Source organism: Ixodes scapularis, unplaced genomic scaffold, assembly GCF_016920785.2.
Source record: "Ixodes scapularis isolate PalLabHiFi unplaced genomic scaffold, ASM1692078v2 PGA_scaffold0__279_contigs__length_252992795, whole genome shotgun sequence".
In the NCBI taxonomy this organism is placed as follows: Eukaryota; Metazoa; Arthropoda; class Arachnida; order Ixodida; family Ixodidae; genus Ixodes; species Ixodes scapularis.
Genome location: NW_024609835.1, coordinates 3754834 through 3779331, shown reverse-complemented (window position 1 = coordinate 3779331; position 24498 = coordinate 3754834). Strand labels below are relative to the sequence as shown.

At 46.3% G+C, this 24498-nt stretch overlaps 1 non-coding gene across 1 annotated transcript; it reads left to right on the top strand.

Annotated features, from left to right (window-relative positions):
* The first annotated feature begins 561 nt into the window (after window positions 1-561).
* Window positions 562-634, top strand: Trnat-agu. Its single transcript has one exon. It is a non-coding gene; the product is annotated as a tRNA-Thr (tRNA).
* The last annotated feature ends 23864 nt before the right edge of the window (window positions 635-24498 follow it).

The following is a 24498-nucleotide window of genomic DNA, read 5'->3' as shown; positions in this document are numbered from 1 at the left end:
TAAAATATCTATTGATAATAAAAAAAAGTAAAACATGTCTCATTTCGCCTTGACCCAATGATCATAACGAGACAACTAGTGGGGTAATGATTATAATGCAATTAAATGCAAAGATGCAAGCGAGCTGGACTAGAATGACGAAAATAATCCCTGGAGAAGGGGAACAAGAGGGACAAAGGACAAACATAAATTTGCATATACAGCTAGATGACTGGTGAGTGACCGAAAAAATCCGCCTGGTCCGGGTATCGAACCCGGGACCTCTCCATTACAGGTGGAGCGCTCTGCCAACTGAGCTAACCAGGGGTTAGACGTAATTAAAGCAAACGGGTTTTATCAGCTGCCACCAGTCTAACACCAACAACGGTGAAGCTTCCAATGTAAGGTTATGATTATAATGCAATTAAATGCAAATGTGCAAGCGAGCTGGACAAGAATGACGAAAATCATCCCTGGAGGAGGGGAGCAAGAGGGACAAAGGACAAACATAAATCTCCAAACACAGCTAGGTGTTAGACTGGTGGCAGCTGATAAAAGCCGTTTGCTCCACTGACGTCTAACCCCTGGTTAGCTCAGTTGGTAGAGCGCTCCACCAGTAAAGGAGAGGTCCCGGGTTCGATACCCGTACCAGGCGGATTTTTTCGGTCGCTCACCAGTCTCCTAGCTGTGTTTGGAGATTTATGTTTGTCCTTTGTCCCTCTTGTTCCACTTCTCCAGGGATTATTTTAGTCATAGTGGGCTAACATGAAACACCCTCTCAATAAAAGACAGCTCTGTGTTTGTCCTCGGAATATTTGAAGTATATTCATTGGGCGCCTACGCAATCTTTGTGAGCCCATTCTTTGGACACCGTGAATTGGTTCCACACAAAAAAGGCCCGTTTTTGCATCACAGTTTTTTTTTTTTTACACACTAAGTAAGGCCAGTCACATTTGGCGCTCATTGTGCGACTTGAAGAACGCTCCAGCTTTACCAGCTTACTGAGTAAACGAAGAATTTGCATACTATTTTCTTCACCCTGGTTAATGTTCCTCCTCGGTTTCATCAATTTCACAGTAGGTGTAAACTTGCCTTTGCACACACCTATATGTGCTCTAAAAAGGAACTTCTCCTTACGCACAATATGTTCGACAAGCTCCTTTTCTTGGTGTTCGAAAAGAACTCATCGTTTCGATCCTAATAAACGTTTATATTGCATTAGATCATTACATTCGTTCAGTTTTATTGCATGCCTTGAGAATGCATCCTTAGATACACCAAATGATTCAGTTGTAGTTGCATCGCGGATAGACTTACGCTCCTAATGCACACCTTGAAGTTCTTTCTTCGTATTATTTTTGCATCATGAAGCATACTTTGTTTTATGTCCGGATCATCCCAAACAACATGGAAAAAGGACTATTGCTCGGGAGCAAGCACATAATCCGTCAGAACTCAGTTTACGCCTGTTGATAGCGATATTATCACGTTTTCATGTTACATATACTCTTATTTAAACACTTTTGTCACCACAAGAATCAGAATTCGGAGCGATAACCTTTTGTCCACGGTTAGCTAGCTTATTTTAGTGCAGTAACTTTTCGTAACTCAGCTGCAACGCGCCTCCAGAAGAACGCAAGGGAAGAATTTCACGACATCTTTACACCTCGTCAATCCACGAACAATTACTGCGCTTTTCGTTCGCCAGCGTCGTTCTCTGAATCGTAGCAGAATTTTTATGAAGTAAAACGTACAAGTGCTGGCACATGTCGGCAAGGTATTAGGTTCATCACATTGCAAGGTTTTTAGAGAGATGGCGGTAGCTTAAAACGTCGCACTTTGCCCCGCCTTACTTTACGCGTTTTGACTTTCAGGACGATAGTGCCTTTTTAGCACATGTCCTGTGTGTGATTATTACTGAAGTAGCATATTTTCTTCTTCTTTTTATTTTTCCATTTGAGCATTGTTGGAACAGCCCTTCTTCTGATATAACATATCAGTACTTAAAGGGCAACTCCGGCCAAAACTCAAACTGAAATAAATTACTGGTACCGCTGTAGTGACACAAAATACGACCCCAGCCAAAATATTACGTCCGTGGGACGCCGCATTCTGAACTAATGCCGATAAAAAAATGCGACCCGCCGCGAGCCGCTGCTCCTTAGCGGGCGGCCAGCGGGTTGCCGATCGCTAAAGCAACATTGGGCCGTGACGTCCGTATCGTTCTCTTTTTTTTTTCCTCCGGCCCGGGCGTTGCGCGGAGTGTGCTTTTTTGAGGCGCTACCACCGCTTCTCCGGCTTGTGATTGGCGTGTTTAGCCGTTGCTTTTATCTGTAGCCCGTGTAGCTTCGGTATAGCCTTTTGTTTATTTGTTTGTGAGGACTCGAAGACTCGTTTTATCGAGCAACTCGGTGGGCCCAAGACTGCCCAGCTGTTCCTCGAAAGATGCCGAGTGCAACTTGTAGCGCTGTGGGCTGCTCACACAACCCGCTGCGGAACCCGGGGGTGCTTCTTTCACAAGTTTCCAACGGACCAGAAATTGGAGAAGGTGTGGGTGAACGCTGTTTGGCGAATGGACTTTGGACTCCGTCTTTTACGCGCCCGAGGAAAAAAAAACAAAAACAGACGTGTACAGCCCAGCACACATGTGTTCGGGCGCCGAGGCCCACGACGACGAGCCTCAAAACTTCGTGTCTCAGACTGACCCGTAGCGGGAAAGCGAGAGGACCCCCAGTACTGTGCGTCACTGGCAGCGCGGCGTAGAGCAATGTTGCTCCATCGACGAAGCCCCGATGACAATTTAGCACTAGCAACGAGTACGGAAGACCGTATGCACGGCAACAACCGCCGAGTACGGCACCGAACGAGTTCACTCGTTTTCCAGTCGCTAACTTCTGGGTTTACGAGCGACGAGTACGGCATAGCGCATGCACGGCGGCGGCCGCCGAGTACGGCACCGAACGAGTTCACGGGTTTTCCAGTCGCTAGCTTTTGGGTATACGCACTATCTCTTGCTACATATGCTGGATAACTACCACGTATACAGAATTAAAATAAAATCAGCTTACTTCCTATCTTTAGACGGCTATCGCAACAGAGTTAGGTGCCGCTCGGCCCGCCTACTCGTTGAACGAGAACGATCCTGACGTCACGATCAGATTGCGGCAGATTTCCAGTGTTGCCGGGGCCTCGAGCGGCTAGTTTCGATTTTGTTGGTGGCGCCCCAAACAAAAATTTGAGGCGTCATATCTTTAAAACTACGCACAATAACGAGAAAAAAATTACACCTTGCACTTGAGGGACGCTGACTGCACTAAAAACTGTCATAATCCCAAAATCGAAAGTATGGACCGGAGTTGCCCTTTAAACGGGCTGTTTGAAGGGTCTCACTACTTGCGACATTAGAAATATAATAAGAAATCTATAGGCGTAAATTTAGAAATTTATATAGTAAAACTACGGTTTTAAACTCGTTTTTGTTTTTTTATGAGAAACTCTTACAAAACCGACGATAGCAGTTCAGCGTGTTTGTGGCCTAGCCCACTCTGGACACGCTCGCGGTGGGCTCTGAACGTTTGTCAGACACCCTAACATACAGCAAAAAAAGACCAAGTACAGAAACCTTACGGCAGTATGTGCCATATGCAGAAATGTAGTGGTGATTAGACAGATCTACAGTTCGTGCCCACTTATAAGTTATACAAAACGTTTTGACTAACGAAAGTAATGATACAGTTCTATACCATTGCTTGGGTAAAGATAAGGTACATTATCTTTTATATATGACAAATTGCAATTAGTATGTTGACAACAAGGGTGGAAAGTCAGGCCAGCTGGAGATCCATCATGATTAAAAAGCGCAGCGACACATGGACGAGGAATGTAGACAGAGACACAGTGCTAACTTACAACTGAACTGTATTTCCGTTGTCACATAGTATTTGTAACCGGTGTAAACGAAAAACAAGCCAATGAATAAACACAAGTAAACACCGTAAAAAGGTTAAAATAATGTTATATCACTCATCGACAGCTACACAAACTGCTCTCCCTCGGTCGAAAAACCGTAGTACTTTATCTGTCAATGACACAGAGGAAGTGCTCTCCGCACTATAGCCCCAATCTACCAATTTCTTGGGCCTCGAGTATCTCCTGCTTAATCTTGTCTCTTCCTTTGTTTAGTACGTTACTTTCAGCAAAAATGGGGGCACAACCACAACCTTTATATACAATGAGATGCCCTAATATGACCGTATAAACGTGGTACCTATATTCCCTCAAACGTTCATACAGGCAGCGGCCTGTCTGCCCTAAATATTTACGGTCGCGCGACAACGGGACGGAGTACACAACCCCTTCTACGCGCTTTAAGAAGCAAGTTTTATGCTTCGTTGTGCATTCGCTTGTCCCTATTGTGTCCTAATGAGAATTAACTTTCTTACACAGACTAGATAATTTTTCCAGGGCTGAGAGAACTACTTTACTACTGGGTGCAAGCCCACTCTCTTAAGATTGTTGGATACTTCATGCAGGTATGGTATGACTACCACTCTTTTCTTTTTCTTCCTTTGTGGTCCCCTGTTCGGTTCTAAGCAGCAGACAGACGCCTTGATGGCAGCAACGCAAAAAGCCTTTATTCCCAGACAGCAGCGCTCTTTTATAGATAACACTGCATGCCGAGCGAGCACACGTCATCGGGGTTATACAATCTTATCAGAGCCCGTGGCCGGTGCGGAACATTCCTCCCTCCTTAAATTAAAGCTACACGCGTTTCTTTTCGCGTTCATAGTTGGAGGCTTGATAGCGATCTGGTGGACGTCTTGTGCGATTACTTCTTTGCAAAGGGGCCTCTTCGGGTGATGCCATGGCTGTAGCCGTGGTGATGTTTGAGGGCTGCGCTGCTGAGTGTTCTGCCTCAGGCTGCGATGCCAGTTGCTCTCTTGAAGTGGCGTCACCTAAGCGTACGTCGTCCAGCTGTTCCGCAGTAGGACCGCTAACCATGGATTCACCAGAGGTCTCACGTTCTGGAAGGTTTGTTGTAAAGTCCTGCTGACTACTGGCACTTAGAGCGGGCTCTGCTTCTTGCGCGACGTCCGGGTGGATGGATGTCTTTGGTCAAGATGTCCACCTGGGTCTCAAATGGTCGACATGGACAAAACGAAAATGATCTCCGACCTTGACTACAAACGTAGAGTCGCTTACGCGTTGTGCCAGGACAGCTTCCTCCCACGACAGGGTTTCCCCTCTCGTAGTCTTCACGAAAACTGAATCGCCAACTTCCATCTGCAGGTCCCTTCCTCGGCCCTCGTTGCGATGTGTGGCGTCTCGGTTTTGACGACTCCTCATGTCCTGCACAAATCTTGGTTTCAAGAGCGAAAGCTTTACTCGAGGTTGTCGTTTCAGGAACAGCTCAGCCGGCGTTCTTCCCGTTACAGAATTTGGGTTGTTCCTGTAAGCAAGCAAGAAGTCGCTAAGTCGCTGATGCAGAGTTCTGTGCTGGCCTGTTAAGTTATCGTGAAGCACTTGCTTGAGTAGAGAAGCTTTTGTTGTCTGAACTAGCCTTTCTGCTGCCCCATTCGACGAAGCATGGTACGGTTGCGTACGAGTGTGTCGAATTCCGTGAGAAGCGGCGAAATCAGAGAACTCGTGCGAAGTAAACTGAGGTCCGTTATCACTAACCAGTTCTTCCGGGTAGCCATAGGCTGCAAATATCTCTTTGAGACAGTCGATTGTTTTTGATGTCGTTGTAGTACGGAGGCATTTTGCTTCTATCCACTTTGAGTAGGAGTCTACTAGAAGGAATAAGTTCGAGCCATCCTTCATGGCGAAGTCGACATGAACTTTCTGCCAAACACGAGTTGGATAAGTCCATGGATGAAGTGGTCCTGGTGCCTTCGCAGGCAAGGTCGTTTGACACACTTTACATTGACGGACAATGGCTTCGACATCTTTGTCAATCAACGGCCACCAAACAAAAGACCTCGCGAGCATCTTCATTCTTTGCATTCCTGGGTGCTCTTCATGCAACAGTGCTAACACTGCGTTTTTAAGTTCGTCCGGAATGATGACTCGTTGGCCCCACGTGACACAGCCTTGCTCGTACGATAGTTCGTTTCGACGAACGTAAAAAGGCTGCAGTTGATCATCGTAGTGCGCGGACCAGCCAGATAAGGTGAACTGCACTACTTTGGAAAGAATGCGGTCCCTTTTAGTCGCACCCGCCACCTGGCTCGCAGTGAGAGGCGTTGAATCAAAGACTGCAAGGCATTCTTTGGTGTCGTCTTTATGCTTGACTGGAAGTGGCAGCCTTGAAAGTGCGTCAGCAACTTCCATGTTTTTACCGTTTCTGTGCCGTAGCGTGTACTGATAAGCTGCTAAGGTGATAGCCCAACGCTGAATCCTCGCTGCAGCCAGAGAAGGAATTGGCATATCGGATGCCAAAATGCCCAACAGCGGTTGATGGTCTGTATAGAGCGTGAATTTGCGTCCATACAGGTATCTATGAAACCTGCTTAAGCCAAAAATTATGGCCAGGGCTTCCTTCTCGCCTTGTCCGTAGTTACGCTCCGCTGCGTTCAATGTTCTGGAGGCAAAGGCGATAGGTCTCTCTGAACCATCGGGCATGACGTGAAAAATAACGGCTCCAAGACCGTAGGCGGACGAGTCGCAGCTTAATCCGATCGGTTTTTTTACGTCGTAAAATGTCAGAACTTCACTGTCGATGAGACGCTGCTTAGATTCCACGAACGATCTTGAACATGCGTCCGTCCAAACCCAACTCTTGTCCTTTTTGAGTAGATCATACATTGGCGCGGCAACTGTTGCTAAGTCTTTGATGAATTTTGCGTAGAAATTCAGCAGGCCCAAGAAGGCTCGCAGTTCGGTTACATTGCTTGGCTGAGGTGCTTCCGTGATTGCTTTTATCTTTGTCGCAGTTGGAAAAATGCCATCAGCTGTCACTTTGTGCCCAAGATAAACGACGAACTGCTTGAAAAATTCACATTTCTGTTCTTTTACTGTGATATTGTGCTTTGCCAGTCTTTCAAGCACCTTTTCAACGGTTTGTTGACAGTCGTCTATGTTGTCGCCTACGATGATGACGTCGTTGATATAGCAGCCCACTTTTGGAATTCCTTTTAAAACTTCGTCCATTAATGACTGAAAGATAGCCGGGGCGCTAGCGATGCCGTACGGAAGCCGCTGAAATTGAAATAATCCGAGGTGCGTGTTCACAGTTAACAACGCTTTGCTTTCCTCAGCTAGCGGCACTTGTTGATAGGCTTGCGATAGATCTAGGACGCAGAAGATCTTTCCTCCGGCAAGCATAGAATACAAATCTTCCGGCAATGGCAAAGGGTAATGGTCAGTTTTCAGAACAGGATTAACCGTGACCTTGTAGTCGCCGCATAATCGTAATCCTGCGCCGCCTTTCTTCGCGACCACCACCAGAGGTGTTGCCCAGTCGCTTTTCGTGACCCTCTTCAGGATTCCGCTTTGCTCAAGCTTTTCCAACTCCTTTGATACTTCCTCTTTCATCGCAAACGGTATTGGCCGTGCTTTTGAGAACACTGGTTGAGCCCCTTTTTTTACGTAGATGCGAGCTTCGTAGTTCTTGACGATGCCCGGGGCGCTCTTGAAAACCTGGGGATATTTCTTCCGTAATGCCCTTTGATCCAGTGATCTATCCGCGGACATACTGCACACTGCTTTCCAGTTTATCTTTAATTTTTCCAGCCAGTCTCTTCCCAGGAGGGCGGGCATCAACGTTCCGTTCTCTTGTGCTATCACTACGGGCAAAGTGATCTCGCTTCCTTCATGGTCTACCAAAACTTTTGCTTTTCCAAGCACTTTCAGCTTTTCCCCTGTGTAAGTCCGCAATGACACATTTGTTTCGACGCATTTTACATGCGGAAAATACTGTCTGAACACACGCTCTGGTACGATCGTGACCGCTGCACCCGTGTCAATTATCATAAAGACAGTTTTCCCTTCAACCTTGAAGTCTACGCTGTAGCCCCTTGAATGTTTGCCTGAATAGAACACGGTATGGCAGCTCAATTCTTCGGATTCGTCGTCCGTGTTGTCGACGTATCTCACAGACTTGGTTTTGGCTCCTTTCTTGCAGACGGCTTGCAAGTGCCCCTTTTTGTTACAATTTCGGCAAGTGTGGTTCCGATACCAACATTTTTCTGCCCTATGACGCTTTCCGCAATGCCAGCAAGCACTACGCAGTTCTTCATCTTGCTTATCTTTCGACCGTGATACTGCCCCCGATTCCTTTCCCTTGTCACGGTGTCGTTCGCCCCGAACGGCGTTGACGCTGTGCGGTTTTCCGTCAAATTCATGCATTTGCTTTGCCCGTTGTGCAGCTAGCTCTTTCTCTAGCGCCGTTTTGCATGCCAGCTCAAACGTCAGGTCTGCTTGTGCAAAAAGGGCCCGTTGCGTTTCTTCGTCACGCAAACCAGCTATCAGTCTGTCCCTTAGTGCATCCTTTAGAAACGTGCCAAAATTGCAATCTTTTGCCAGGTGCTTCAGTTCCGTGATGAAATCTTTGACACCTTCATTTTCATGTTGCATTCGACGATTAAATTTACAACGCTCTGCAATGATTGAGTGAGCTGGGCTGAAATGACTTTCTAGAAGCTGTTTAACTTCCCCGAAGGTCTTCTGAGACGGCAAATGAGGCACGACTATCTTCTTTAACTCTTCATATGCCTCCGCTCCGAGTACGTTGAGAAACAGCTTAAGTTTCTTCTCTTCAGGGACATCATTTATGTCTACGTAGTTCTCAAAGCGTTCGAAATACGAGCGTATGTTGTCGATTTTCGGGTTGAATTCTGTCATCCTGCCGAGCTTAGTGCCATGGCCTGGTTCTGCCATGATGAGCAAACTTCACTTATCTGTAGAGCGGATTTCCTCGATGCGCCTTGTCCGTACTGCCCGTGCTCGTTCGCTTGCTCCAACCGGCCGCCGAAGTTCATGCAGGGGTTCCGTAACGCCTTACTTCCACGCGGCGTTCCTGCGCTGCTCCAGGCCGTCGATGAAATCCTGGCTGCAAGGGCTCCGTGTCGCCTTGCACCGTGGACGGTTCAACCTAGTGACTGCTGCTGGCCGGCAGCGACTGACTGCGCGCCAAATCCCATCCTCGTCGCCAGATGTTCTGTTCTAAGCAGCAGACAGACGCCTTGATGGCAGCAACGCAAAAAGCCTTTTTTCCCAGACAGCAGCGCTCTTTTATAGATAACACTGCATGCCGAGCGAGCACACGTCATCGGGGTTATACAATCTTATCAGAGCCCGTGGCCGGTACGGAACACCCCTTTCCTCACAATTCTTGTTTTTATTCACTTTCTAAGGGGGCTCTCGGCCAATGCTGAAAAAATGAAAAAACTTAATCCCCTGAATTAAGTCTAAAAGACTGATTATGGAAACTTTCGTCAATCATCTGTCTGCAGGACTCATTAAGAGCGTTACCCAAGCAGAGGCTAATCATCCCCCTCTTCACCAGCTTGGAGTGCGCCGCCGCAAATGGCAGGACTGGCTTGTTTCCCCTTGGCCCATAAAGCTAGCACACATGCTACGGTTGAAACTTAGGCTCGACGTTCTCGAACCTAATGAACCCCCCTACTGGCATCTCATGTGTTAGCATCAGAGGTTTCAGACATTCACTGAATGTGGCCAGGGTTTCTGGCGCCAATTCCTCCAAAACGTTTCAGCTGCACTCCAAGAGGACCAAAAAATTATCTACAAACCTTAGAATTTTTACCTACTTTGAACCCTGAAGCCTACTAACCAGGATCAAGGGTCGACCGACAAATGTCACTCAGCACCGGCGTGATACATTGCCTCCCGCCCCCCCCCCCCCCATCTTTTGAATAAAATTGCCCTCCTCCCACGTAGCCAGCGTGGATTTCAAATAAAATCCACAAATTCCAGAATACCACTTACACCGAGTCCTGCTTCATTTTGAAAAGCTACAATGCCCTGCTTATCGATCGTGTCTTCCACGCGACAACAACTCATTTTGGGGAGTCGAGTAATATTGTCACGGGTGGTGACCAAAAGAAAACAGAAAATGAACAAGAAGAAATAAACGTTTAATGTGGCGAACTTGTGCCAAAAATAAAAGGGTACAAAAGAAAACAGCAGAGCGTCGCGGGCGTCGATATCGGCGAAACCGCAGGATCGAGCGCAGAGGCGAGACTGACTCGACAAGGTCGCGGGCGGCCTCTTATCTAGAGTGCGCCGCTATCTCGAAGATTCGGCGAAAGCGGTTCGAGCGTCGAGTGATCGGGGCGAGAATGAACACGCACTTTCTAGAAAACAAAAGCAGGGATAAATGATAGAAGTTACGTGCGGTACATGAATAAACGGGAACTTTCTGGAGGACCGTGACCGAGCGTTGCTTTCTCAGCCTTGCGCGCGGCAATATAGGTCCTTAATGTGTAGCCGAAGAAACTGACTGACTCTTGCTAGGAAAGGCTTTCAAAGCGTCTATCATCCATCCTAGATCCCAACCCGGAAGTAGCATCAATTACCAGGATATTCAACCTCGCTTGCGAAAAGGCAGATAGAGACCTCTGCAAGTACCTTTTTCCGAGACTTTCACTCTCAGTGGACAGCTTAACTTGTGTCTCAGCTAAAAAAACCATGTTCAAACTCAGTTTTCTACTGTTTTCAACGGCTAAGGTAAATCGTCCTAAGAAGAGTATTTTGCTTATAGGCAGTGACTCTATTTTTTTTTTCTTGCCACCTGAGGCGTGATGACGTTACGTCATCACGCCTCAGGAATGTGGATCCGATTGTGTCCAACGCCTTTGACATGACCATACCTTTCTGTAACACTACAAAACCGCCTTGTTTATTCCCTGGAACTAGTGACAAGCAATTGTTTTTTTAGGTAGTTTACTGTACTTTTCAGGGGGTAGCTTTGCAGCGTGGGTTTGCATTGTAGCAAAACATTTGTGCCTTCTCAGATACATGTCTACATCAGATTCTGGGGCCCGTCCAGACACTTGCCTTACCAGTGACAAAAGTTTAGGTGGTTTCTTCTTAGGTTCGACAGCAAACTTCGGTCCAAGACCCAGGACCTGTTGTACCTTTTTTGGAAGGTTAACTTTTCCCAGTTTGTGGACAGGTCTCTCCGCAGTTGGGGGCCACCTTGGCAGCCTGCTCGAAGAACTAGCAGGTTCCACTGCCACAGGAATTTCATCGTAGCGTCCACCAAGCGAGAAAGTTCACGCCACTTTCCACCACCCCTGGATGAACCAGCTTCGCGAAAATGACGGACACGAAGACACTCTCTGTACAGGCACACTTGTCTCTGAGTTTCCGACCGTAGAATCCTCCAGACCTTTATACCGTGGAACCAAGAAAGCTTAAAACCCCAGAAAATGTGTAGGACCACGAAGGGTCGCATCCTTCTATTGATGAAGAAGGTCAGGGCCCGAGCACGGCAGAGTCATGGCGATGAGTCACGTTACTAGATTGTAACTGCAGTATGTCAGTACTCCGTCCGTGTCATTGAAAGATCAAGCACTGCGTTTTTTCAACCGAGGGAAGAGCAGTTTGTGTTGTAGTCGATGAGCGATAGAACAAGATTTGAGCCTCTTAACGGTGTGTATCTGTTTTCTTCACCGACTTGTTTGCTGTTGACGCCGGTTACATATACAAAATAACTACGGAAATAAAGTTCAGTTGTAAGTTAGCGCTGTGTCTCTGTCTATCTTTCTTGTCCGTGTCTCGTTGCGCTTTCTACTTATTATGTTGACGAGAATGTTGCTCCCTATTCATAAAGAGCACCAATGAAATAAAAAAAAAAAAGCTGCACCTAACACTTCTGCTATACCTTTTAGAGGAAGCTCGTAAATGGCAAGTCTGGCAATTTATGAAACTGTCATTGACATTGCTTCCCACTCTTTTGTTGTTAAATAAACGGCAAATGACTTATCGCATATATCAGAAGTTTATATTACTTTCTACAAGTATTACAAGAAACTTCATAATTTTCCCATAAACCTCTTAAGGTTTATTTAATATGGAATTAATAACGGGAAGTAACTAAACGTAACAAAAAGGGAAGCGAGGTTTTTATAACTTTTGCTCTTTGATTATTTTTCTTATCTTAGGGTAAGGCGGGGCCAAGTGAGACATCTGGCAAAATGCGACATTTTGAACTTAGCGCCATCTATATGCGAACCTTGCAATTTGATCGACTTGATATTTTGCCGACATGTGCCAGCACTTGTCCGCTTTACTTCCTGAAATTTCGGTTACAATTGAGAGAAAGACGCTGGCGCGAAGAAAAAGCGCAATTATTTTTCGTGGATTCACGAGCCGTCAAAATGTGGAGAAATTCTGCACTTGCGTTCTTCCGGAGGAGCGCAGCTGAGTTTGATAAAGCTACTGTAGCTTTGATTTTATCTTTCTGTTTCGTTAGCTAACCTTGGACAAAATTTATAACTCCAGCTTTCGATTGGTATGACGATAAACTTTCTTAAATAGAGTGTACATGAGGGTAAATCGTCATAATACCGCTATCAACAAGCGTAATATAATTTTTCGCGGGTTCCATGTTTGCTTTCGAGTTATATTTTCTTTCCTATTATTAAGGACGGTCCGGACATAGAAACTAAAAACAACCAGGGTTTCATTATGCAAACATAATACGAAGAAAGCACTTGAACGTATGCACCGGCAGCGTCTGTCCATTCACGCTGCAGTCAAAGCCTTCGGTGGACCTAAGAATGCGCTTCGAGGGAGAGCCAGGAATCTCAACGAATGTAAAGAGCAAGTGTTTTATAAAAATCACTTAAGATCAAAATGACCAGTAATTTTCGAACAGCAAGAAAAAGAGCTCTTTGAACATAGAGCATTTATGAAGAATTCACTTTTTGGGCTCACGTACAAGGGTGGAAAAATTATAGTTTACACCAATTGTGGCAGAAAGGAAACCGGGAAAGAAAAGTATCCAGAGTGAAGGTGATAGTCTGCAGACTCTTAGTTCAGAGAATAAGCTAGTGAAGCGGAAACGTTCTGCAGACCGCGCAACGGGCACCAAATATGTCTGACAGTGCCTGGTGTGCACAAAATTATGAAGGAGAACAGCGCCTCCTTCCACATTGACCCAATGCGCGGCGAGCGAAAAGAGGGCTCACAGAAAAGGCGTAGGAACCCACGGAGTACATATACTTGAAATGTTCCAAATCCGATTACCGAAATGTATTTTTGAATGCTAAGGCGTGAACTGTCCCATGGAGCGAGCCGACGTCATCAGCCGCGCCAACCGGTAGACAAATTCGTGAAGCCGCAATCTGAGGCATTCCAGCTTTGAAGCCGCGCAAAAAACCACGCAAAACGGCAATTAAATGAAGCCGAGGGAGGCCGCCCCGCGTCAGTTTAAATCAGAGCCACCCCATGGCGCTGCGTGCCCGCGCGCCGGCAAAAGGAATCGGTTGGCGCGCTCGGGCGGCGGTACGGCCACCCGAACGCGCCAGCCGTTTTCAGCAGCCGATTCTGTGCCGCCGACACAACGCGGGCACGGAATCATGCACCGATGTCAGCGAGGCGCGGCAACTTCACGAGGACGCGCTCAAGAAATACATTCATACTTTCGCATTCACAACTCATAAGTGCTTAGGCGTACCTCGAGCCTTTTTTAGGCGGTGTCTCATTTTGCTTTACTTGCTGTCTCCTTTGTCCATGGTGATCGGCGCAAAAAGTAAGATGTATGACTGTTTAATATTACTGAGTATCTCGTAGTTCCGCTAACACGAGTTTAATCAATTTTACTGACCGCAATGTCAAGACGCCAGAAGAAGTGTAATAAGTATTCATCTCAATTCGCAATAACAACAATAACGTAGCAGCATTGTGCAACGTTTTGTCTCGTTTCGCGCCACCTTACTGTAACTCAGATATTATTTTGTGTTAACAGCAATATTACAGGCTTCAACTTTTCTAAAAAAAAATGACAAATACACATCACTTGTTTATGCCTGGATGCTGGCTGCGTAAAGCCCCCCAGCTTGCAGGCGGTGGAAGTGCATTGTGGTGTAATTACCACCCTATGTGAGAGACGGGTGCATGGTAAGAAGCGGCTCAAAGCAGTTCCTGACAAGGTATCTTTCATGCAATACGAGAAGTTTTTTGTTTATCGCATTTAATTTGGGTTTGGTCTTCAAATTCAAGATTTTTTCTGGGTCAGCCCAACTCGGACAGATATATAAGACGACAAATAAATATGTTTGATGTAAGAAGGACGCTAAATCAAACGACATAATTTAAAAAAAGAGCCGAGGGAAATAAACAATTTAATTCACTGCTCAAAACAAAATTATACGTGTACCAATTAGTACATTGTCCAAATAGAAGCCCGTCGACAACGTACATCGAAAAAATAGTTACAGAAATAGGAGTGTAAACTTTCGTAGGTGGCTGGATAGTAAGTCGCACCTTTCTACTGTTCTTTTAAAACCGCAATAGAGTCCTAGATGTTTTTGTTCAAAGTTAGCACATTTCAAATAAACATAATGAGTCCAGAGGCGCACTGAAAAATAGAAAACGCCACACCGTTTTGACCCTCTCAATTAATAAATTTACCTCTGCTTTTATGTTTGTTTGGTGACAGTCCTTGTGTAGTACCTTTCATTGAAACGCATCTTTATGTGAAAGTACATTTTGATCCCTTAATGCACAGATGTTGCCTGGGTTCTGAATATGCCAATATCGCTGAATTCCCGACTATGCGAGTATCGTTGGGCTACCTACTGTTCTTCGCCGCGTTTTGTTTTCTAGGGCATATTCTTCAATCTTTAAGGCGTTAGCATTCGAACGCTCGTTTTGACGAGAACCCGGCAGTATCTTTCATTTGAGAGTGCCGGGGAGAAAGGAAGAAGGAGGGGAAGAGGGTGACGCGCGCGACGCTCTCATTGATCTGAAGCGCTGACGTCAGCACGCGTCAACCTCACCCTCTCTCCCCGGCAATGACAAACTGACAGACACCACCGGGGATTCGTCAAAACGAGTCCTTGCGTTTTCGGAAAAGTCACGTTCACAGCTGGCGCGGAGACAGAAAGGAGGAGGTGCCGCGCAACACCTCATAGGCACCAAAGCTGCAGTGCTGAATGAAATGGCTTAAGCAGAGAAGGCCAACGATGGACGCAGATTGGAAACAAGCGTGCGTCAGCGCTCGGCTTTGTCATGTTTGAGCCGAACGATGACTCAATGCTCTTGTCCGATCTGTGCTGAGCGATGACCTACTCTGATGACGCCATCTCATTCAGTACTAGGCTTTGTTATCTAGGAGGTGTTGCGCCGCGGCGCGTCGGAATGCTTGCGGGTTCAGTTTCCGCTCTCCCCGGTGGTTCTTCGCTCCGGGCTCTCGTAGTAGCGGTGCGTGGCCTGTGATGTGTGGGTTTGTGGTTAAAACGATGAATGCGGTTCCCTCCACAAGTGATATGGATGAGGTTCCTTCTACCAGTGGCATGGCTGTGGTTCTTCCCACCAGCAATATTTATGACCATATCCAAAAACGTCCACGTACTCTGAAGTCAAAGTACAGAAAAGGTGGGAAATAAATCATAGTAAGATCCATTGGAGTATTCTTAGAGAATACGTTATCATGACCCTTCATAAGCGTCACATACATCCCCCTTCGCAAAACACTGACACTGACCCCGTAATAAGGCGACAAAGAGACTGCAAAGAAATAATAAGGAAAGGAGAAAGCCAAAATTGAAAAGTGAAGGGGTCAGCGTTAGCGTTTCCCAAGGGGGTGGGGGGGAGGACTTATGTTGCGTTCCCAAGGGTCATGCTAACGCGTTCCCTAAGAACCTACCAATGGATCTTCCCGAAATTTTTATTAAGCAAACTGTCTTGAAAGTATACGAATTTAAAGAGCTCAACTCGATATCGAAAAATTTTTCCAACACATGATTGAACCATTCTCAAGAGGTAATAACAACGTTTTGAGAAACTTATTGCGCCAGCATAGATTGGTTAATCAAGCAGGAGAGTAATTTATTTAAACATAGCTACCTCAGTTCCAGGGATACACAAAAGCTATCCAAGGAAAACCTAAATATTATCAAGCAGGCCTCATATATACTCCAAGTACCCCCCCCCCCCCCCCTCCCCCCTCTGGGCTCGACTACTCAATCTGATCACGTCCGCGCAGCAGGCTCCTGTGTCTGACTTCTTATGCAGCTCCTTTCTTATTATTTTCACTTATTTTTCTCGCGGTCTTTCGAGCATTAGGGAACGGTGATAGGGCGAAAAAAGAAACTTCTTCTGAAACCTAATCGGGTCCATGTCTCGAGAGCTTTGGGGTCTAAATACGTCCTGATGACTGTCGCTTCTATTCCAGAAGAGCCGCTCGTTAGCGTGAGCTGGGTAAGAATCAAGCCTCCGAGCGGAGACTCCCACGTAGATTATTTTCTGGGGCTCCAGCACGCGTGAGCCCTCGCTCTTAGGATACGGTGCTAATTGGCGCGAGTGTTCATTAGTGTCCATAAAAAAGTGATTTAGCCATCGGCTACATCAAGTGGAGAATATATCTTCTTATATTTATATTGGTTGGAACCAAGAAGCAGGCACAGAAAAAATAATAAAATAAAGTTCCCATTCAAGTGAACGTGAATCTGTCGGAAATGGTTTAATGCATTATTATCGCGACTAACAAGCAGCGTACTACAACGACGATGATTAGATTATCATCTGCGTTCTCCGAAGGCTAGCTTTGGGCCTTTCGTACGAGTTGTAACTTTGGTGCACCGCCATGCTTCTTAATGCTTCAAGTCGGTCTGAAATTGGCTGATTTAGTCGTTTTTCATGACGCTCAGCAAGTTTCTAATTGGAGCCATATGTTTATTTTTACTGACTAAAGTTACTTTAAAAACTTTGCTTGATTATTTGAATTATCGCAAGGATTAGCCACCTATATTATGTCCACTTTGCCGTATAACTCTCCTGGGCCCACCGCCTTAGTGTAGCTTACACACATTTCTTTTAATAAATTTGTACGAACTAAGAATTAACATCCTGTGTATTGGCTTCTGTACTTTATGTGCCTACCACGTATTCATGGTAATAAAACCCGAGACTCAGGAACACAGAAGGGGACGAACACAACACAACGTCTCAAGACGTTGTGTTGTTTTCGTCCCCTTCTGTGTTCCTGAGTCTCGGGTTTTATTACCATGAATCATCACCAGCTCGCTTGTTTTTTAAGTGTTATTTAAGTTACCACGTATTCTTCATTTTAGTTAACTTGCTTCAAATTTCAAACTAGGAATTACGTCTCTGCTCTCAAAAGACGATCACCTCATGCCTCCTGTACTTCTTTAATTATTTGATATGTGCCCATTCATTTCAAGCACCAACCTACCTACGCTTCTGGGTTGAATTTTCAGACCTGATTAATCTTCTGACCTCATGCCCAGTTCCCCGTTGCCAAACGAATATCATGATGGTGATTAAGGTTTAGTGGCGCAGCAGCATCCAAGGCCATAATGCGCCAACAACTATGACTATTGCAGGAAACCAGGGTTATACAGAAGATAGAGCTGTAGTAGCCTTGTGGGTTATAAAAACTGTAAACATAAAAGAATACACACATGGCCATGATTCCAGGAATTGTGCTAAATTATAGCTTGTCTAGTAGCCGAATATCTCTAAGAAAATTAAAAACGCAATTGTGTGGTATTAGCGGTTCGTCAACGAGTAAAATAACCAAATGTAATGGGGTATGTTCTTGGTAAATTCATGCAGAATGTCTGTGACGTTCACGGTCATACATAGGGCATACAAGTAAAATGTGCAGGATGCTTAATGGTATGTGACAGTGTTCACACTCTGGAGCATCCTCCCCTCGCAAAAGGTGCCCATGGGTAAGACGGGTATGACCGATTAGGAGTCGACATAATACTACCTCATAAAATCGCTCACGATGACGTGCACTCTCCCATTCTTGAACTAAAGGTTTTGCATCATGCAACTTATTGTTCATTTCTTGGTTCCACTCCTCTTGCTACTTGCACTTTGTAGATTTTTTCAGGGCATGTCTATAATCTTTGTAGGGTATCTTTTGCAGATCCACTGGTCGATCCTTGGCAATGCTCGCTGCAAGGTCAGAATCCTCATTCCCAGGAATTTCTACATGGGAAGGTACCCAGCATAATGTTATTTCTTTCTTTCTTTTTGATGCTGAAAGTAACCGGTTCCTTATTTCTAGAACAAGTGGATTTTGAACATCTCCCGTTTTGTCCAGAACTCGTAAAGCACTAAGTGAGTCAGTGTAAACAATTGACTTACGGATCTTCTTTTTAAGAATGTGGTCTATGGCAAGAAGTAAGCCTTAGAGAAAAGAGTCAAAGTACAGGCTAGCTGGTGGAAGTCAACCATTTCGTCGTTTACCCTGAGACTGGGGGTTTTTTTGAAGAGCAGAAGAAACAGAAAAAACAGACAGGTCTCAAACTCAGCTACACGTTTATTTCAAAAACTTCCTGTTATATAGTTCGTTTTCGTCGTCAACAACCAATCACAAACGACTTGTCCTTTGCACCGTGACTTTACAGGTTCCACTATATCACAAAAGAAGCGGACACTCCCAAAGTTTCCAAGTTCCAAGCTTTGTGAGGCATATCTTCTGCTAGAACCTTTTCACTTGGAAACGTTGGGAGTGTCCGCTTCTTTTGTGATATAGTGGAACCTGTAAAGTCACGGTGCAAAGGACAAGTCGTATGTGATTGGTTGTTGACGACGAAAACGAACTATATAAGAGGAAGTTTTTGAAATAAACGTGTAGCTGAGTTTGAGACCTGTCTGTTTTTTCTGTTTCTTCTGCTCTTCAAAAAAAACCCCAGTCTCAGGGTAAACGACGAAATGGTAAGCCTTAGAGCTCTGCGGAAAGAATACAGGCACTATCGTTAATTCTCTGGACACACTTCACAGAAGGCCCTACCACTGAGCAGCCTACAGAGGAATCAGTTTTGCTCCCAGCAGTGTAGAAACATGTGAAGTCTCGGTACTGGTCCTGGAGTTCGAAACATTCTTGCCTCAGAACTTCATTAGGGGTCTCTTTCTTGTTGTATTTTGTTAGTTTCAACTCACAATGGATGGGCATGAGGTCCCAAGGAGCTACTGAGTTCAAGCGTTGCACAACTGAGGGTAGCACATCCAGCCCTACGGACTCAGCAGAAGAACGAATTCTCATAGCAAGAGGTGGAACAAATGAAGGCTTATTTATGAAAGTCTGCTCATAGTGTACTTGTTCTATGCAGTCCAGGGTCGGGTGACCAGGAGCAGACCTAATTCGCAGAGAATACATGAAGCCTAATTAAAACCTCCTTTTCTCCAGTGAGGGCTTATTTGCCTCTACATATAGGCTGAGTATTGGAGATGTGCGAAAAGCACCAGTGGAAAGTCGGAGCCCATGATGATGAATGGGGTCCAGCATCTTGAAAACCGATGCCCGCGCGGAGCCGTACACAATACAGCCATAATCAAGTCGGGACCGTACGAGTGAGCGGTAGATGCGCAATAAACAACACCGATCAGCCCCCCAGAACACGTGTGACAAGACCTTTAATATATTAAGTGATTTTACACATTTCATTTTGAGGCTCTTAACATATGGAATGAATGTCATTTTAGAGTCAAATATAAGACCTAAAAACTTATGTTCCTTCTTTACTGCAATAGGTACTTCATACATATTTAAGGAAGGCTAAGTAAAATTCCGCGGCGACGAGAGAAGCACACACAAACCGTTTTCTCAGGAGAGAACCTTTACATCCGCCCATTTGATCAAATTGTTGATTGCAAGTTGAAGTTGACGTTCACAGGTGGACGGATTACAAGAGGAGACTGAAATTTGTACATCATCAACATAGAGCGAGTACTGAACAAATGGGGGTATAATACAAGAAATTGAATTCATTTTTACGAGAAAAAGTGCGACGCTAAGCACGCCACTTTGTGGGACTTCATTTTCTTGTGAGAATTTTTTAGAAAGAGTTGCTCCGAGCTTCACACGAAAAGTGCGATTCCGGAGGTAACTATGGATGGCACCTAGCATTCTCCCCCGAAGACCAATGTTGAACAAATCCTGCAATATGCCGTAGCGCCAAGTTGTATCAAATGCCTTTTCCAAGTAAAAAAAGACAGAGAAGCAATGCTGTCTATTTACAAAGGCCTCTCGCACAGCAGTCTCAAAGCGGACCAGATAGTCAACCGTCGATCGAGCTGAGCAAAAACCACACTGATAACGGTCAAGTAGCTTGTTTCTTCCTAAGTAAAATATAAGCCTTTTATTTATCATCCTTTCTAGTGTCTTTGAAAAACAACTCGTGAGGGCTATCGGCCTAAAGCTAGATGTACAGGTAGGATCCTTTTCTGGCTTCAGCAGGAGAATTATGATAGCCACCTTCCAAGACGAGGGGAAGCAACCTTCACGCCAAATGCGGTTGAACAAATATAAAACAAGCTCAAAAGTTGATGGATGGAGGTGCTGAAGCATTTTGTAATGAATGCCGTCTGGTCCAGAAGCCGTCTGTTTGGACGAATGAAGTACCAGCTGTAGTTCAAAAAGTGTAAATAGTGAGTTATAGGGCTCCTGCAAGCCACCTGACAAAGGAACTGCCTTTTTCTCTGCCAGTAGCTTGTGTCTCTGAAATGACCGAGTGTAATGTTGAGAACTTGAAACAAATTCAAAATGCTCACCAAGGACATTCGCCTGTTCTTCTAGGCTGGTAGGGCATACTCCGTTGTGGTTCAGGAGTGGGACAGAAAATACCCGGTAGGAGCCTTTAATTTTATGCACACGGTCCCAAACTTCCTTCGAGGTTGCACTGCTATTAACTGAGGAAGCATGCCCTCTAAAGCTTTGCCGCTTGGCTCGCCGTGGGATATACCTCGCTTGCGCTCTTTTCTTCTTAAAACCGATCAGGTTTTTGCCGTGGGATAACGCCTGAGAATACCCAATGCACGATTTTGTTCTTTCTTTGCCTGGCGGCAGTCTTCGTTCCACCACGGCTTTGGCCTTTTTGGAAGATGGGAGGACGTCATGGGGGGGGGGGGGGGGCATGGCAAGCATAGCGGCCTGCAAGATGTGCTGAGTAATCTGCTCGGTGACATCGTCGATGGAAAGATCATCAAGGGATGAACATGCTATAAGTGAGGCTTCTGTGAAGATTGACCAGTCAGCCTTTTCAAAGTTCCAACGAGGGGTACGTGTTAAAAGACCAGCAGGAGGATGGCTGAATTCTAAAATGAGTGGAAAGTGGTCACTCCCATATGGATTTTGGATGACCTTCCATAAAAGCAAGGGGTACGAGAAAGGATGACAAATGAAAGATCAATGGAAGTAAAACTACAAGTTGCTGAACTAAAATAAGTTGCTTCTTTTGTGTTGAGCAGACACAGTCCTGTCGAAAGAAGAAACCGTTCAACGAGTGCCCCTCGTGACTCTCTTCTACAGCTTCCCCACAAAGGATTGTGTGCATTGAAATCACCTAAAATGATGTAAGGCACCGGAAACTGGCTAATTAGATTATTTTGCTCCTCGCACCGCAGCTGATATCCCGGGGAGATGTACACTGAGCAGACGGTAATCACGCGGTCCAGCAGCATACGGACAGTCACGGCCTTGAGAAAGCTTTGCAAAGCCACTTCAGTGGACGGGACCATGCGTTGGACAACCACTGCAACACCACCGGAAGCCACAGAGGCGTTTAACCTATCTTTTTTGAACACCTTGAAGTGTCTAAGCACATCTGAGTGACTTTCTTTAAGGTGCGTCTCCTGCAAACAAACGGCAGCAGGGCGGTGTTCATTTAATAAAAAGGTGATGTCATAATTCGAAAAAAGTCCACGACAGTTTCATTGTAAAAAAAACAGACATGATTAATGTGAGGCAGTTAGCTTTTCACCAGAAAGTCACAAGCTTCGTGTAATGGTAGCTAGAGCAAAACTAAGCCAGTCACAGAAGGTAAATTTAGTAAATTGTGAAAATGGACATGAATGATGATTTAATGAATCTGCAAGAATGCAGCTCCGACTGAACCTTTGGGGAAAATCAATTAAAAATAAAGCCCCAGCCGAGGGAGTCGCCAGTGGTCCTCTGGTTGGTCTATATGAAACTGCCCCTCCGACCTCCAAGGGTGTCGAGACTTCGGGCCGAGGCCACTGGCGAGGGAGTCGCCGTTACTCCTCTGTCTCGGCTGATCCCTAGGAGTAGGTGAGGCAATGGAAATGAGCAAGATATCCTGGTGTCGTGCGGTTAGTGTAGTAACTATGAATGTAGGATGATGTTCCTGTTAAAAGAGCATATCAGCCTTGTAGAGCATAATTGTCACTTTGGTGGAACAATTGGTTTTTTGCTCTTGTGCTCAACTTGACTTGGGGACCTGCCAGCTGCCACTCCATGTCGTCTGGGTCAGACGCAGGAGTGGATGGTTCGCCACCCTCCTCCATTGGTTCTGCCTCCTGGGCGGAGGCTGTTCTAGCCAGTTTAGGGAGGTTCTGGGCACGAGGCGGAAAACCCCGGCCCCGACCTCCACCAGCCGCAGGAGCAGAGGTACTGGGCAGGCAGTCGCCCAAGCCCACCTGCTCCTGCCCCTTGGGTGCTGGAGGAGTGGCACAAGAATCATGCCGCTCCTTGGATGAGGACGCTCCCTCCGAAGAATTCGGTCGGGAGCGTGGTCCCCTCTCCTTGGAAGGAGACCGCGAAGTACTGATAGGTGCGGACACAGCTGACCCATCTTGAGTAGGAAAAACAGCCTGTGAGCCCTCTACATGAGAGGGGACAGGCTGCTGCCCCATTGAAAAGGTACAACTCTCGCTGGAGGAGGATGTAGGCCTACCAGACGAGAGTGAACGCCCAGGTAGCTGAAGCTTCAGCTGGGGTGCTGGGGACTGCAGTGGCTTCCTAGCATCCGGGAAGGACGTCTGGGTTGCCACCGCAACCTTCAGTGGTGCAAGTCCCCTCTGCACCACGTGTGCAAAGCCGTTCTTGCGCAAAAACGCGAAGCGGCGACGCGCCTCTGGGTATGAGAGGTTTTCTTTCACTTTAAGTGTAAGAATTTATTTCTCATCTTTCCACGTCTTACACAATCTGGAGTAAGCAGGGTAGGGCTCTCTGCAGTTTACACAGAGTGCGTCGTTGGAACAAGAGTCTGCTGCATGGTCAGTTTTACCACACTTGGCACATGTCGCTTTGCCGCGGCAGTTCTGTGAGCCCTGTCCAAATCTTTGGCAGTTGAAGCACCTTCTTGGGTTCGGAACGTAAAGACGAACTCTGCAGTAGAGGCATCCAGCTTTCACAGACTCGGGAAGTGTGGTGAACTCAGAGGTAAGCACGATGCGCCTAGTCTTCAGCTCTTGGCCATCACGACGCAAGGAGATGCGCCTTGCAGCTACAACCCCCTGGTCAGAAAGGCCCTCCACTACTTCACTCTCAGACGCGTCCAGAAGGTCGTCCTCCGAGATCACTTCCTGGATGGTGTTCAATGTCTTGTGGGGTGTCACTGTAACTTTGTAGTCCGACACAGAGTTGAGTGCAAGGAGCGCAGAACTCTGGGGGCTGGTCTCAATTTCTACAAGCAAATCACCAGATGCCGGCTTCTTAGCCTTAAAGTTCTTTCCATTCACACCCCCCTCTAGGACCTTTGCAACAAGAAATGGTGACATTTTCGAGAGTTTGTTGTCGGTTTCAGAGTGGAGTACCAAGAATTTTGGGAATCTAGGTGGAGTAGAGTGTGTCTCGTGCGAGGTAGAAACTTCGGTGCGACCCCTTTTCGGGGGCCGATCAAGAAAAGATTTTTTACGCAGACCCATAAGAGATGGGAGGAAAGTCCAGTGCCCGAGTGCACCGCCCACCACGGGGCCCAACAAGGGGGTAGGTAATGTGCCATAGCAAGAAGGGCTTGGCTGACACAATTACACTACCAGTGCTGCCCGGGCACTATACCCTAGTGTGGTTGCAAGGACAGGACTTGTTTCCACTCAAGGTTGGCCCTTGCCACCTAAGAAGGTGAAAAAGGAAGGAAGAGAGTGTAGAAGAAAAGAGAAAGAGGTGGGAGGAAACGTGAAAAAGGAAGAAGAGGGTAGAAGAGGCGACTGACTGAATCATCCTGGTTGGCCAAGCCAGGACACCCGTCTACGAGAAGCAGGGGCCGAAGCGGTGTATTGCCTCGCCCGGGGGGCCCCGAAGGGTCCAAACATACCGCGGTCTCAGCTCAACCACCAGGGTCCCCTTTTCCCCGGACACGGGTACACCACGCACAGCCAGACGTGGGTGGGCGGACCCACATGGCTCGGGGTTTGTAGTGACGCCACTCACCAAGCACCCACTAGAGTAGGTGCACCCTGCGTGGATAAGGTAACATTGGATAAGGTAATTGGATAAGGTAACATTAGAGAAAAATCAATCGGCTTTTGTACCCAGGCAGCGAACGTTTTGGTAAAATTAATCAATGTGACTCATCCTTGGTGTCTCCAACGTTCAAGGGGGCAGCGGCG